Source organism: Chrysochloris asiatica, unplaced genomic scaffold (assembly GCF_000296735.1).
Source record: "Chrysochloris asiatica unplaced genomic scaffold, ChrAsi1.0 scaffold00057, whole genome shotgun sequence".
Lineage (NCBI taxonomy): Eukaryota > Metazoa > Chordata > Mammalia > Afrosoricida > Chrysochloridae > Chrysochloris > Chrysochloris asiatica.
Window position 1 is genome coordinate 11,082,739 of NW_006408575.1, and position 14,193 is coordinate 11,096,931.

Consider the following 14,193-nt stretch of genomic DNA (forward strand, 5'->3'; position numbering starts at 1 on the left):
TCATTTCTCAAGGGTCGCAAATTACGTTCTATGAGAATTTTACTGGGAAACCTTACCCCATTTGCCCTACACCTCTGATCTTGACCCTTCAGTCTTCTATTTTTTCCCAAAACTCACAGAACATTTAAAGCGAATGGAGTTTGAGTCCCTTGAAAATGTGAAAACTACTGTTTTAACTGGCAAAATAGAATAGTGCAGAATTTTTCAGGGAAGTGCTGTTGTTGTTAAGTGCCAATGAGTCCAACTCAGCTACCCTATATAGGGTTTCTGAGGAGCAGCTGGTAGATTTGAACCACAGTCAGTAGTCTAGTGCTTACCTTACAGTGCCACACCAGGCAAAGGTTGCTGTTGTTAAGTGCCTCAAGTTGGTTCAGACCCATAGCTGCCCAGTGTCCAAGGAACAACTGGTGAGTCTGAGCCACCGACCTTGCGGTCCTGTGCTTATCCTACAGCACAACACCAGGACTCCAGGGAAGGGTTTGAGAGATGGAAACACTCCTTCAGAAGTGTATACAGCTAGGCAGGGGATATAGCAAGAAACAATAACTTCACACTTTACATTTTTGTTTATGATTTTGTGGTAATACTTTTTTACTTACTTTCATAAGTATAACGAAGGAAAAGTACTTCTCAAACATGTTCCTGCAGGATATGACTTAGTTGGAGTGGGTCCATCTGGAAGCCTTCCCTGAGGCAAAATCACTTAAGGGGAGGTCAAAAGGATGAGTTAAAAATTAGCTAGACTAAAAACCTGCATGTTTCTAAGGTGCTGCACAGGTTTACCCAGACATTCCACACTAAAATGGACTAGAAAGAAAGTTCTGCTAATTTACTTCTGAAAATCGCCCACTAAAAACCCTGTGGTTCACAAAGATGCAATCCAAAACTGACCATGGAGATAGCACAGGACCGGGCAGTGTTTTGTTCTATTGGGCATGGGGTCACTATGAGTCAAGGGTCAGCTCAATGACAGATAACAACAACAAAAAGGAAGTAGGGTGTTACAGGTAGAGAGACAACACACACAAAGACCCTCTGGCAGGTGACATTTATCTTCAAATGTTGGGCTCTTCCCAGATGTGTGGGTTCAGATTCTCTAGCCTGTGGGAGAAGCCTCTCCAGGCAGCAGCATCCGACACCCCTTTATGAAGAGCACATCATGGAAGTGGTGCTAACAGACCACCCCAAGATTCTCAAGGAAATGGCAGATGTCTGTGTGAAGTTTCCTGGTGACTGCCTGGCTGGCAGGCAGGCAGGCAGGCAGGCAGGGCAGGCCCAGTGTGTGAGCCAAGACAACCTTGCAGAGAGGTCATTCCACAAATCCTCTGTCTCTTCTGGGGGAAGTGCTTCCCGACAGCTGCTCTGAAGCGATTCTCCTACAATTTCTATTTTATAGCTCCTTGTTCCCTCCTCAGAGGGAGGCTGTGTCTCCAAGGAGTCAGGCTGACATTGCACACTGCAATCACCATGTCCTTCGCCTGGCTGAGATTTCCTGGTCATCTCCCACCTTTGATGCTAACTGTCTCTCTGCATTTATTCTCTTACTCAGTTACTTATCAAGCACCTGCTGTGTGCCCATCATAGAGGTGAGCACTAAAGTGGATGGGGATAGATAACAAGAACATTTGGGATGGTCCTGCCACCAACTCACAAATGAATCCTGCACCACAGCTAAGCAAAAAATATTTGTTGAATAGAAACAAGAAACAGAGGTTTAAAGTTGGCAGTTCAAACTCATCAGCTGTGAGTCAAAACTGACTCGAAGGCACTAAACAACAACAACATAACAGAAATGGACTCCTGGTGTAGTGCTGTTGGATTAGCACTGGACTGCTTATGCTACCCACCAGCCGCTCCTCGGAAACCCTGTATAGGATCATTATGAGTCAGAACCAACCCCATGCTACTTAACAACAACCGAATCCTAAAATCAGCGTAGCAGAACTAAATACTGCAATATATCTGTTGAAATTGGTAGGCAAAAGACAGAGACAAGAGACAACTGACCTAAGTCCTCATCAATCATTCTAAAAAGTCAATAGATAATGTCCAAAGTTGATCAATCAAGAAGCAGTAGTAATCAAATTTTGGCTGAAACCATCAAAATGTGATGCACTTAAGAATCTGCAGTCATACTGCCTGAGTTGAAATCTCATTTCTGCTGCTCACCAGCTGTGTGACCTTAGATTATTTATCCTTATTATGCCTTAGTTTTCACATCAGCAAAATGAGTATAATGCTTCCTGGAGTTAGCATACAAGGTGACAATGTACATAGCACAAAGTACTAAGCTCGGGATTGGGCTCATGCCAAGCACTCAATGCTATTGTTGTTGTTGCTTTTGAGTCTGACTCAATTTATAAAGACCCAATATAGGGTTTCTGAGGAGCTGCTGATGGGTTTGAACTACCAACCTTGTGGTTAGCCCTGGACATTTAATGCTAGCCAAAATAAAAAGCAGAAGCAGTTAAGAAGAAGAAGGGTTATGGCTCTGAGTAGTAGGAAATAAAAAGGGACAGTTGCTTTTCATTATAAGCCTCTGAATTATTTAATAGTCACGTAACACATTGCTAAAAAATGTTTTTTAAGTATGTAAAAGTTGCCAGAGGGTCAATTCTAACCCATGGCAACAACATGTGTGGTAGAGTAGAACTGTGCCCCGAAGGGTTTTCATTGGCTGGTTTTTTCAGAAATGGACCACATGGCCTTTCTTTTTGAGATAGCCCCTGGGTAGGTTCCAACCTCCAATCTTACAGTTAGCATTACCCAGTTGCACCACTCAGAGACTGATACACATACATACATATACAAATCAGGTGATTACTGTAGGAAAAACAAACTTTGGCTAGTCTTTTCTGGCTTGAACATCTCCCTTGCTGCCACATTCAAATGTCCCACACCCTATTCCACATTTATCCTCAATTTCTCTCGTATCCTTACTTCATTGCTTTTTTTGGTCTTAATTGTCAACCATTCTTAACTGTTCTCAGTAGGGTTTCATGTCCATGAGTTGTTCAGCTCCTGGGACCTAGGTGCCTGTTGCAATGGCTTTAAAAGATCTGTTGTTATTACAGGAACTTGCCACTTGGTTCCAACTCATACTGATAACAGACCAAAAGTCTACCCAGTTCTGCATCATCCTTGCAATTCTTGCTATGCTTGAGTCCACTGTTGCCACTGTGTAAATTTACTTTATTGTGGGTCTTTCTCTTTTTTGCTGATGCTCTATTGTAGGATAAGCATTGGTAGGCTAACCACAAGGTCAGCTCTGCAGAAGCCCTGTACAAGGTTGCTATGAGTCGGAACCAACTCTACAGCTGGTGGGTTTGAACCACCAGGTAGAGTTCAAATCGAACATCAGTTCCAGTGCTTATCCTACAATCCTACCAGGACTCCGTGGCAGTCCATTTGAATTATGGCAGCTCCACAGCTGAAAGATGAAGCTTTCTGTTCCTTGAAAGATGCACAGCCTCGGAAATCCTATACAGGGTCTCCAGGAGTCAGAAATAACTCAACAGCACTTCACTACAACAAGTGATATAGTGGTTAAACGTTTGACTGTTCACTGAAAGGTCAGTAGTTCAATCTCACTAGCCACTGCACAAGATAAAGATGTGATATTCTGCTTCCAAAAAACACTTAAACCTTGGAAACTATGGAGCAGTTTCAGTTGGTTCTATAAGTCAGCAGCAACAGGGGAGGGCCAAATATGAGACCCCTGTAGATAGTGTTACTTGGGCTTGAAGGCCACAATGCAAGTGATCCCAAGAGTCCTTAGAAATGTCCACATCCCTGCCCAGGACCTCTTCAGCCTCTTCAACTGAGGGATGCTCACTGCATGAGTATCCTGGGGTACAGGGCACAAGGACTTCTCTTGGACTCTGCTATACCAGATACCGTGCCCTTGGATAAGTTATAATATTCCCTTCTGAACCTTACCTGCTTACTCAATAAAATGAAGAAGCCATTAATCCTAAAAGACTTAGCTTCTAATCCTTCATCCTTCTTCTCTAATGTTTGCCACTGTCCTCTTGCCCTCTGGTCTCAGAAATAGCAACATGTACAATCCAATTATATAGAGACTCTCTGCTTCAGGATCTGGCAGTTTTGTTTACAAAGCATCTATCCACCTTTCCTCTGGACACAGGACCTTGGTTTTCTTTTGAGGATCCTTGCTCCCTATTTTCTAGCCTTTAGAGACTCGACGGCACTTAACAACAACAGGGTTGGAATGGTACAAACTTTGTAATCTGGGAGTGAGCTAGTGAACACAACCTGGCCAATGAGACTAAGTCCTGGGATTTTTAGTGAAACTTCTGGACTCACTATCAAAACTCGTAGAAGCTGCAGACAAGAAATCAAGTGGTATTGAAGACCAGCCCAGAATTACTGGGAGAGCAGAAGATTCTTACTGAAAGAAAGACCTGCAGGAATAAAGTGGACAGTTTGGATGTTTCAATATCAAGCAAGTTGTTTGCTTTGGAAGCATCAAATATTTTTGCCTTGCTCATTTGTAAGATATAAGATGCAAATGGGGGGCCACATGGAAGGAATGGAATAAATGTTTTTGTAGGGAGGGATTGTAATCATTGAGATGGAACAAGATGTATAATTTGCTGAATGTAGGACTGATGATCTTCTCTGTAAACCTTCACCCAATTCACAATAAAAAGTTAAAAGAAAGAAGTCAAATGAAGTATTGCATTAGGCAAATCTGCTGCACAAGACCTCTTTAAAGCGCTCACGTTTAAAGTGTACCTGATTCAAGCCATGATATTTTCAATAGTCACATAGGCATTTGAAAGTTGAACAATGAATAGGGAAGACCGTAGAAGAATTGATGCATTTGAGTTATGGTTTTGTAGAAGAATATTAAAAGTACTATGGACTACCATGGACAAGCAAATCTGTGTTGGAAGAAGTGAAGCCAGAATGCTCCTAAGAAGTCAGGATGGCCCGACTTCATCTCTCATACGTTGGACACATTATCAGAATGGAACATTCCTTGGAGAAGGACATTATGGAGTGGAGGGTCAGCAAAAAAGAGGAAGACCTGCAATGAGATAGATTTACATAGTGGCAACAGCAATGAGTTCAAACATGACCAGGCAGTGCTTTTTTCTGTTGTGCACAGGTTTGCTATGAATTGGAACTGACTCAACAGCACCTAATGACAACAGCATTAGAAAAGAGATGTTATTTTTACCCTAGCATTGCTGGTTGTTGAATAATGTAAATCTGGAGCTGCTAGTAGGTACCTGCCATTAGAAGAGGGTATGGTGCTATGGGTTAATGCACCAGACTGCAAAGCCCTTTGAACTACAAAGTTGGAGGTTCAAGCTCACCAGCTGCTCCTCAAAAACCCTATACAGGGTCGCTATGGGACGGAAACTGACTTGACAGCAGTTAACAACAACAACATCATGCTTGAGTGCAAAGAACATAAAAAGGAAATAGAGTTAAGAGACAGAGAGAGTTTATGTGGCCTGATAAAATCTTTTAAACTCTTGGATCTCATTGTTCCTGAAGTTACAATACCTTGGATTTTGTACTTAAGTGAGAAACTAAATTTCTTTCATTTTTATTCTCTGCTTCTACTTATTTATTTATTGCTTAATAATAAGGGGGTGGGTTCTGTCACTTCTGAAAAAGATTCTTATCCTTGAACATTGTTTGTCTTCAAGAAAGTCTTTCCCATGTCCATTCTTCTTCCTAACAAACTCTTGCACATCCTTCAGGACCCATCCAAGCATCACCTCCCTCTACTATGTGTTCCTCAGCAGAATTAGAAATTCCCTCCTCTGGGCTCTCATGGCAGCTGTATATTCTTCCAATAAGAACTTACTACATCATATTGAATTTTTGCATAGTTGTCTGTTAAGATCCTTGTGTTTAGTGGCATGTTTATCTTTGCATCTCCCAGTGCCTAGATCGGGAGCTGGCACAATTTATATTTGTTGGAAATGAAATAACATAACTGGAATACCATCTGCTGTGGTTTAAGCCCTTTTTCTGTTTGCTCAGAAGAAAAAGAAACCAATTTGTCACTCTGAGCTACACAGATTGTTGTTGTTGTTGTTGTTGTTGTAATGTGCCGTGGAGTTGGTTCCAACTCATAGCGACCCTGTACAGGGTTTCCGAGGCTGTAAATCTTTACAGGAGCAGAAAGCCTCATCTTTCTCCTGCAGAACAGCTGGTAGTTTTGAACTACTGACCTTAAGGTTCGCAGCCCAATTTATAACCACTACACTACCAGAGATCCTTCACCACAGATTAGTCACAGTTTAATCAGCTACAGGGTGGTATGATTATTTATTGAACTAAGTAAATGCTGAAAACCAATTCCAGTTGTAATGCTGAATTGTCAGTGATTTTACACAGTTACCCTCCCTTGCTACTCATTTCTTTTGTCCTTACTCTGTTGCAGTAGACTGGGAGTTGGAAGACCTGGGTTCTAATCTTTACTCAGCTTCCTATCTGAATTAGTGGAGAGCTCTGGTAGTGTAGTGGTTACGAATCGGGTTGCGAACCTTAAGATCAGCGGTTCGAAAGCTACCAGCCGCTCCACGGGAGAAAGATGAGGCTTTCTTCTCCCGTAAAGATTTACACCTTCGGAAACCCTGTATAGGGTCGCTATGGGTCGGAACCAACTCGATGGCACTTAACAACAACATCAATATTCCTCCTTAATCTCTTCATCTTGGTAATGAGGGAGCTAGACTAGATCAGGAGTCCTGGTGTGGTGTTGTAGCATAAGCTCCAGACTGGGAACCACCAAGGTTGGCGGTTCAAACCCACCAGCTGCACCTTGAAAATCCTATCCAGGATTGCTATGATTCAGAACTGACTTGACAGCACTTAACAACAACAGAACAGATCAAGAGTTGAAACTTATATTCACAGGAACTATAGTGGTGCTGCAGGATAATGCACTGGACCAAAAGTCTGATTTGGACCACCAATTCCATGGTTCAGACTCACCAGCCTTCCCTCAGAAACCCTATACAGGGTTGCTATAGTTAGAACTGACTCAACAGCACTTATCAACAACAGCAACAATAGGACCATGGACTCCTGGTATGCACTGTAGGGTAAGTAATGGACTTGAAACCACAAGATCAGAGATTCAAACCCACTAGCTGCTCCTCGGAAACTCTATACAGAGTTGCTATGCCTTGAAATCAATTCAATGGAATTTAGCAACATAGGAACAGTGACCACTTGACCTCTGCTTTTTATGACCAGGCAGCAAAGCAGGTCCAGTGTTAACAGATCTTGCATTTTTTAAAAAGAAGCTGGAAATGTAGGTTTCTACATGAAATGTCTACTTTAAATAATATTTTTGGGGTGTAGAATATGAAGAGGAGTCCTGGTGTGGCACTGTGGTTTAATGCACCTGACTGCAAAGCTGTTTGGACTACAAGGTCGGTGGTTCAATTGCGGCTCCTCAGAAACCCTATACAGGATCGCTATGGGTCAGAACCGATTCGACGGCACTTCACAACAACAACAGCAAGAAGACTATGAAGAATCAGACACTCTATTACACTGATGATAGGAAGAAAGATACCCAAACCTACTGCCATCAGGCCTATCCCAACTCATTCATAGAGACCTTACAGGACAATCTAGATGTGAGACTGTAAATTTAAAAGTTTTTAAATTGTGGTTGTATAATATTACAATTAGCTTGAAAAGAAAATACAAGAGTTATATCTTCATTTATATTCTTAATCTTTATGGAAAAAGAATGCCCACTAATGCAGCTAGTGGGTTCAAACCAGCAACCTTTCAGTTATCAACTAAACACTTAACAACTGTGCTAATAGGGTTCCTTTACATTGATGATAGGAGTACAAAATGATTCATCCCCTCTGGTTAGGAATTTGTCGATATCTTTCAAAACTACTGACTCGTTTGATCCAGCAAATCTGACTTCTAGAAATATTTCCTAAAGAGTCACCTCTACAAGACAGAATAACTTGTGCACAAGTTAATAACATTATGTGAATAGCCCAAAATGGGAAATTCCAAATGTTTATCTATAGGGGATAGTTTGAACCTTGGAGTACTATGCAACTGGAAAAAAGAATGGGACGAGCTTTGTGTATTTATATGGAGAGATCCTCAGGATCCTTTACATGAGAAAACCATGGGGCAGCCAGTATATAGAAAAACCAAATGCCAAATCACTGCCATCAAGTCAGTTCTGACTCATAACTGACCTGTAAGAAGAGTAGAACTCTCCCATAGGGTTTTCAAGGCTGTACATTTTTACAGATGGTTGCCACATTTTTCTCCTGAAGAACAGCTGGTCGGTTGGAACAGTTGCTTTAATCACTGTGCCACCGGGTCTCCTTGTGTTATGAGAAGTACTCCTCAAACTTGAAGCTCTAAGCTGAGAACAGAAGACATTTGTAAAACCTGCCACACAGGCTTCCCACAATAGTGGTAGTCTTATCTACTATAGGGGACAGACCAAATGTCCTACTGGAGGAAGAACAGCCTAGGATAGTCATGATAGAATAACTTGGCACGAAGAGCATTGGGCTTGGATTCCAATATCTGCCCATAGCAGCCATCGAGTACTTTTGTCTTTCCTGCCACTTAATAGAATTGTTAAGGAGCTCTGGTAGTGTAGTAGTTATGAGTTGGGCTGCTAACATCAAGGTCAGAAGTTCAAAACTACCAGCCAGACTATCAGATGAGACTTTCTGCTCCCATAAAGATTTACAGATGAGACCTTCTGCTCCCTTGGAAACCTCATACAGGGTTGCTATGAGTTGGACCCGACTCCACAGCACATCACCATCAATAGAGTTGTTATTAGTACAATCACTTATATATTGCTTTTTTCCACTACTATACTGGACCCTGTGAGACTGCTGAGTCGTTAGCACCTGCCAAAGTACCTGACATGTAGTAGGTTCTCAAACATTTGTTAAATGAATGACTAAATTGAAGGCATGAATAACTAAATGAGAAAATGTACACCGAAAAATTATCACAGTGCTTGTTGTTAGGTGTTGTTGAGTTGATTCTGACTCACAACAAAATATAATGAGACATTGCCCAGTCATTTGCCAACTTCACAATTGTTATGTTTGAGTCCATTGTTGCAGCTACTAAATCAACTCATCTTGTTGAGGGTCTTCCTCTTTTTTTGCTGACCCTCTTCTTTACCAAGTATGATGTACTACTCCGTCCCTCCTGATAACATGTCCAAAGTACGTAGGATGAAGTCTTTTCATTCTCACTTCTAAGAAGCATTCTGTCTGTACTTCTCCCAAGACAGATTTGTTTGTTCTTCTGGAAGTCCACGGTATATTCAATATTCATCAACAACACCATAATTCAAAGGCATCATTCTTCTCTGGTCTTCCTTATTCCTTGTCCAGCATTTGCATACATACATATGAGGCAATTGATAATACCATGACTTAGGTCCAGTGCACATTAGTCTTCAAAGTAACATCTTTGCTTTTTAGCACTTTAAAGAAATGTTTTGCAGCAGATTTGCCCAATGCAATACATGACTGCTGCTTCCATGGGTGTTGACTGTGGATCCAAGTAAAACAAAATCCTTCACAATTTCAATGTTTTCTCTGTTTATCATAATGCTGTTTATTGGTCCAGTTTGAGGATTTTAATTTTCTTTATATTGCAGTGTAATCCATACTGAAAGCTTTGATTTTTTTATCTTCATCAGTAAATGCTGAAGTCCACTTCACTTTCAGCAAGCAAGATTGTGTCGTCTGCATATTACAGGCTCATGAGCCTTCCTCCAGCCCTGATGCTGCCTTCTTTTTCATAAAATCCAATTTCTTGTCTTATTTGTTCACCATACCGACTGAATAAGTTTGGAGAAAGGATACAACCCTAATGCATAACATTCCTGATTTTAAACCTTGCAATATCTCCTTGCTCTATTCTAACAACTGTTTCTTGGGCTATGTTCTGATTTAGCATGGGCACAATTAAGTGTTCTGAAGTTCCCATTCTTCGCAATACTACTCATAATTTATTATGATCTACACAGTCAAATGTCTTTGCCTACTCAATAAAATACAAGTAAACATCTTTCCAGTATTCTCTGCTTTCATCCAAAATGTATCTAACATCAGCAATGATATCCTTCATTACACATTCTCTTCTGTATTCAGAAAAATAGTGCTTAGATATAGTTCATTTTTCAATTAAGGAAGTAGTAGCTTACTTAATATTGGGATGATGCTGACAATTACTAGTTGTATGACCATAGACAAGTAAATGACATGCTCTGAACATACAGTTTCCTCATTTGTATTACAGCTGCAAATAATACTACTAGTCCTTTCTAGATGGTGGTGTTGTGATTTTAATGAGACAATATGTGCAAACTGGACTCCTAATGTGGTGCTGTAGGATCTGCACTGGACTGTGAACTACAAGGTCGGCAGTTCAAACCCATCAGCTGTTCCTCGGAAACCCTAAACAGGGTCGCTGTGTGTCAGAACTGACTTGATAGCACTTAACAACAACATATGCAAATTACTCAATATAGGCCTTAGCACATAAAACATAATGTTATGTGCTGTCAAGTTAGTTTCAACTCATAGGCACAACAGAATGAAACACTGCCCTGTCCTGCACCAGCCTCACAATTGTTGTTATGCTTGAACCCAAAACATAAATAGTAGAGGAAGCATTATAAAATAAATAAACATGAAAATCAGAAAAAGCCCTTAGTTGATGTTGCAATGTGAAGAGCATTGAATGGAGAAGCTCTCCCTATCTTCCTATGTAAGGGAGCCCTCTGTTCTTCAGCAAGTGCCTGATGAGCAGATATTACATGCTGGGCACCATGCCAGCATTAAGCCACATGAAAAAAAAAGAGCAATTGATCTGAATCTATCTATCTACGTGACTTTAGGCAAGTCACTTTACTTCTCTCTGCTTTAGTTTCTCTTTCAAAATATGGAGCTCATAATACATCCTGCCTTATGGTGTTTTGGTGAGGATTGAAAGAGATGTTTTTAAAGTACTAGTGTAGAGCTTGGTAAACCAGTTACCATCAAATCAATTCTAACTCATGGTAACCATGTGTATAGAGTAAAGCTGTGTTCCAAAGAATTTTCAATGGATAATTTTTTCCACAAGTAAATCGCCAGGGCTTCTTCACAGGCATTTCTATGTTGACTTGAACTTCTGACCTTTTGCTTGGCAGTTGAGTGCATTAATCATTTGCACCACCGAAGGGCATAGCAAGCACTCTATAAATGTTAGTGAACATCATCACATCACCTTTATTAAAATGTAATTGTTAAATTAGAAATACATATAAATAGGAGCTGTGATGCTGTAAGATAAGCATTGGACTGCATTGGACCACAAGGTTGGCAGTTCAAATCATCAACTACTCGTGGGAAACCCTATACAGTGTCACTTTGAGTAAGAACTGACTTGTCGGCACTAAATTACAAGAAGGATGGAAAAAACAATGAAGGAATTCTTAGTCCATGGGATGAAAGCAAGAAACAGTCAGTAGAAGAAATGCCATATGAGCTGAGTAAGAATTCATCAATGCAGAAAGATGTAAAGGGTACATGTGGAGGGAGGAATTATATGAACATAGGCATGGAGGTAAGGAACAATGTGGTTAGTTTAAGAAACTATTAGTGGTTTTGTATAATGTATGACTTGAACTTTATTGTGGAGAGGATGGGGAGACCATCAATTAGAAGCCACATGGCAAGTCTCCATATCAGAATGGCCATTCCAGAAGAAAGGATGAATTTAAGGGATGTAATTGTAGCAATTCAAGTGAGAGGTGATTAAAGTTTCGATTTAGTCTTTGAAACTAGAATATCATGTATAATGTTCTTAATGTCATTCCACAATTCTTCAGGTCTTTGATCATTAGTGTCTAATGCATCAAATCTGTTTCTGAGATGATCTCTAACTTCAGGTGGGATGTGTTCAAGGTCATATTTTGGCTCTCATGGACTTGTTTTCATTGTCTTCAGTTTCAGCCTGAGCTTACATATGAGTAATTGATAGACTGTTCCACAGTCTGTCCTGGCCTTGTTTTGGCCGATGTTATAGAGCTTTTCCACTGTGTCTTCCCACTGTTGTAGTAAATTTGATTTCTGTGTATGCCATCTGGTGATGTTCATGTGTATAGCCATCTTTTATGTTGTTTTAAAAAGGTGTTTGCAATGAGGAAGTTGCTGGTCTTGAAAAATTCTATCATGCTCTCTCCAGCATAGTTTCTATTACCAAGGTCATATTTTCCAACTATTGATCCTTTCTCTTTATTTCCAACTTTTGCATTCCAATTGTCAGTAATTATCAATACATCTTGATTGCATGTTTGATCAATTTCAGACTAAAGAAATTGGCAGAATTCTTCAATTTCATCATTACTGGCTTTAGAGGTTGGTGTGTAAATTTGAATAATGGTTGCATTAATTGGTCTTCCTTTCAGGCATATGAAATTTCTCATACCACAGACAGTATTGTACTTCAAGATAAATCTTGAAATATTCTTTTTGATGATGATTGTGATGCCATTCCTCTTCAATTTGTCATTCCTGGCATAATAAACCATGTAATTGTCAGATTCAAAATGGCCAATACCAGTCAATTTTGGTTCACTAATGCCTGGGATGGAGCTTTGGTTTGGTACTGCAGGATAATGCACTGGACCACAAGGTCAGTTTGAACCGATGGCACTTCACAACAACTATGCCTAGGATGGGCTCTTGGTGTGGTGCTATAGAACAAGCACTAGACTGGGAACCAAAATGTCAATGATTCAGCTGTTCCTTGGTAACCCTATACAGGGTCGCTATAATTGGGAACCGACTTGATGGCACTTAACAACAAAAACAATGCCTAGAATATCAATGATTATGCATTCCATTTCATTTTTGACAACTTCCAATTTTCCTAGATTTATACTTCATGCATTCAATATTACAATTAATAATGGATGTTTACAACTGTTTCTCCTCATTTTGAGTTGTGCCCCATTAGCAAATGAAGATCCTAAAAGCTTTACTCTTTTTGCCTCATCATGGTCAGCTCTGCTTTGAGGACACAGCTCTTTCTTTTCAACCTGAGGGGCTCATCTTCTAGTACTACATCTGACAATATTTTGGTACTCTTCATCATGTTTTAGTATTCAGTATTCTGTTGGCATCTGATAGTTGTCCACAGCTATTCATAAGGTTTTCAGTGATTAAGTAGTCAGAAGTAGTCCATCTCTCCTTCTTCCTAGTCTGTCTTAGTCTGAATGCTCAGGTGAAACCTGTCCACCATGGCTGACCCTGATGGTATTTAAAATACAGGTGGCATAGCTTCACAGCAACATGCAAACTACCGCAAGACAAGTGGTGTTACAGTTTCCAAGGAGCAACTGGTGAGTTTGAACTGTCGACCTTGCAGTTCAAACCAATCTTATAGTCCAGTGCTTATTCCACAGTGCCATGCTAGAGTAAATTGTCAAGAAAATGCAGGGTCTTCTTACCTGACCAGATGAAAAGAGTCGATACCTATCATTGCACTTTACAGGGGCTCCTGAAGGACTTTTGAGGTGAGTGGTGTTGGGACTGGATCAAGTAGGGAAAAGAGACTGGAGCATATTTTGAATAGGTGAGTCCAGCCATGTGGGATAGAGGCAACCCTCTCATACCTCAGTGTACTAACTGGGTTGTATCTTAATGTTTTTTCACTGGTCCCTCCTGACAATATGTCCACTGTTCACCAGAAAGTTGTTAATCAACAAATTCAGTCTTCTCATCAAGAGTATAGACCTCTTGCTGTCTGTGAAGACCACCAGGTCCTGTTTTCTGAATTTACTCTTTTAAGTTTGAGGTGGAGACCTTTCTAGATTCGCTGAAGTTTGCCGAAAGGTGCCACCTAGTGGAATATCAGGTGGCCTGCCATTTAGGCAAAGAGAAACTTTAGAAGGGTCCCAAGAGCCCTTGAAGGAGCTCTGGTAGCTTAGTGGTTACGTATCAGGCTGCAAACTTTAAGGTCAGCAGTTTGAAACTACCAGCTATTCCATGGGAGAAAGATGAGGCTTTCTGCTCCCGTAAAGATTTACAGCCTTGGAAACCCTGTACAGGGTCGCTATGAGTCAGAACCAACTCCACGGCACTTAACAACAACAACGATAAGTGCCCTTGAGCAGAGATTCTCAAGCCTGGC